General features: G+C 44.2%; 1 pseudogene; it reads right to left on the bottom strand.

Annotated features, from left to right (window-relative positions):
• Nucleotides 1-1,000: 1,000 nt before the first annotated feature.
• LOC140502233 (ferritin heavy chain-like) lies at nucleotides 1,001-1,676 on the bottom strand (annotated as a pseudogene).
• Between the last annotated feature and the right edge of the window lie 727 nt (nucleotides 1,677-2,403).

A 2,403-nucleotide genomic window follows, 5' to 3' on the forward strand; every position in this document is an offset into this window, starting at 1 on the left:
CTGGACTGGTCCCCTTCAGCCACAGCAAGAAGAATCCTTGTTAGTGATCATCCTAGCCTCATAGACTGAGAGTCTGTGTACCCCTTCTGCTGCTCCCACTGTTTCAGGGTTTTTCCCAGGGAGATATTCTCTGGGCTGGTCAAGGTCAACAAGGAGAGGGAGATAACAATTACCAGTCACTCCACCATCTTGGCTCCTGGAACTGGAAATCTGAATGATGTTAATAAGACAATCAAATAAGAAAAGAGGATTTAATTTATGAAAATTCATTTTATGTACAGAAAATAATAAGTTACCATTTATATAAGGCTGAAAGGTTTGCAAAGCGCACTGTACATATTACCTCATTTGATGTTCATAAGAGCCCTGTGAGGTAGGTGCAATTATGGTCCCTATTTTACATACAAGGAAACTGATGTTAAGTGATTTGTCCAGGGTAACCCAGCTAGGAAATGTCTGAGGCAGGATATGAACTCAGGTCTTCCTGACTCTAGGCTCAGCACCTTTACCCACTGGGCCACCTAGCCTTCATTTCCAAAAGAATAGTTCTAGATTTTCACAATATCCAGAGATGTTATTTATCCTCTTTCCTCCCTTTTTCTTCCCCTTCTCCCTTGCTCTGACCCAGTCTTATCACATCAAAATTTACCAGGTCTATGTCCCATTCACAGCCTTGCCTTTCCCCCTAAGGGATAATCACTAACTAGAGAAACTCAACTAGCATCCAAGTGTTGATGTACCTACCTCTTCTCCAGATATGCTTGCATATAAACAGGGTCTTCCAGAGACAAAATCCACTTACCTTAGGGAATAAATTGTAGAGAGTTTTCAGCTCCATGCAAAGAAAACACTTTCTAACAATGAGGGCTGTCCAACAATGCAATAGGATTCCTCAGATCATCATGGGTGAGCTTCACCATAGTGGTGATCTTCCAATGTTTGAGATAACCATTGATTGGGGATATTGGTTTGGTTTTTTTTTCATCAGTACCAAGTCACTTTATTGGGAAGTAAATGGTGGTAGTTTTTTGGTACAGATTATGGTCAGATAATCAAAATATGCCTGCACTGAAAGACAGTAGGAGTCAGGCTCACAGTTCCCAGGAGTGGGGGAAGCCAGGTGTAGTTTAGGTTTCTTGTCACCACCTCCAAGGGTGTACTTGTCAAAAAGATATTCTGCCATGCCAGAATCTAGCGCCCCCATTTTGAGCAGGTTGGTCACGTGATCACTCAGTTGTTTGATGGACTTTGCCTGTTGTCCAGGTAGTGGATTTTGATGAAATCACATAAATGAGGGTCATTCTTGCCAGTTGCCGGCTTGTGCAATTCCAGAAATGACTGACTGATATTTTTTTCCAAGTGCAGAGCACACTCCATTGCATTCAGCTCACTCTCCCCATCACCTTGTTCTAGTTTCTTAATGTCTTGCAGAAAGATGCGGCCACCATGCTGGTTCTGGAGTTTCATCAGCTTCTCAGCGTGCTCCCTCTCCTTGTGGGACTGGTGGAGGAAGTACTTGGCAAAGTTCTTCAACGCTGAGTCATCTCAGTCAAAGTAGTAAGAGGTGTACAGGTAGACATAGGAGGCATAGAAGTCCAGGTTGACCTGGAGGTTGATGGGCCCTCCGAGTCCTGGTGGTAGTTCTGCTGCACCTGAGAAGGAGACGAGGTGGTCATGGCAGCGGCAGAGTCTGCCCAGAGGCTGTGGCTGACTCTGGGACAGTGGAGGAGGCAGCAGAGGGGGCAGACATCAGGTGTGACTGAGCGGGTGACTGCAGGGTGAACGAGAGGAAGGACAGAGTATTGGTTAGTGGAGGTGAAGGTAGCTAAGGGAGGCTTTGGCCAGAAATCAAGCGGTGGGTTCCATTCAAGCACAGCTGAAGCACGGTTGAAGTAGGAAACGCAGCGATTCCCCTTCCCTGAGCTTCTGGCCAATTGGGGGTATTGTTGAAGAGTCCCTTTGTTGATGAGTTATATGAATTGGTTGGGAGAAACTTTCCTTCCAGTACTGACTCTAGGAGTCTCGAAAAATAAAAGGTTGAAATCATTTAGCTGGCTGACAGGAGCATGGATTTTCAGTTGAGCAGGCTTTCAGAATCTCTTAAATGTCAGAGGATGTTGGCAGCCATGAATTCTGCCCTAAGCCAGTTCTTGGTTTCAAAGCTTTAGAAAAGGCTTATATCCTTTCTATGATTAAATGTCTGTTCTACATAAAACTTACAACTTAGGAAGATAGATGAAAATTCAATTGTTAGGTTATTAGCACAATAGCTAGTCCTGCAAAATGTCATTGTTGGAGTCAATACAAAAGCAAACCTTGGATGAATAGGTGTATTTAGTTGCAAAGAGGCTCTCTGGAATCTGTTTCCATTTGGAGCAAGAGAATGCCTTTGAAAGAGGGGGT

This window comes from Notamacropus eugenii, chromosome 4 (assembly GCF_028372415.1).
Source record: "Notamacropus eugenii isolate mMacEug1 chromosome 4, mMacEug1.pri_v2, whole genome shotgun sequence".
Classification (NCBI taxonomy): Eukaryota; Metazoa; Chordata; class Mammalia; order Diprotodontia; family Macropodidae; genus Notamacropus; species Notamacropus eugenii.